Genomic DNA, 354 nt, shown 5'->3' on the forward strand with positions numbered 1-354 from the left:
CTGAAACAGTGATGCAATTAAAGAGCTATACCAGGAAAACAATCTTCATTCATCATTTTATTTTAGGTCATTACATTTTTTTCCTCTGTCAATATACGTCGTCTGTGAAGTTGAACTCATATTCAATGAATTTTTATGATCTATGAAGTTATTACCACCTTACTTCTTATTAGTGGATGTTTCAATTGTAAAGAATGCAGCAAAAATTCTGCCAATAGGAGGACTAGAACTTATTTAACCTTTCAAATTTGACACGAGCGCTATACAACATGCATAGGTTGCCATGGTAGCAACAGTAAAGCAGATACTAGTAGCGTCGCCAGTGATAATTGATTGATTGATTGATTTATTGTG

This window comes from Photinus pyralis, unplaced genomic scaffold (genome assembly GCF_008802855.1).
Source record: "Photinus pyralis isolate 1611_PpyrPB1 unplaced genomic scaffold, Ppyr1.3 Ppyr1.4_LG1, whole genome shotgun sequence".
Taxonomy (NCBI): Eukaryota; Metazoa; Arthropoda; class Insecta; order Coleoptera; family Lampyridae; genus Photinus; species Photinus pyralis.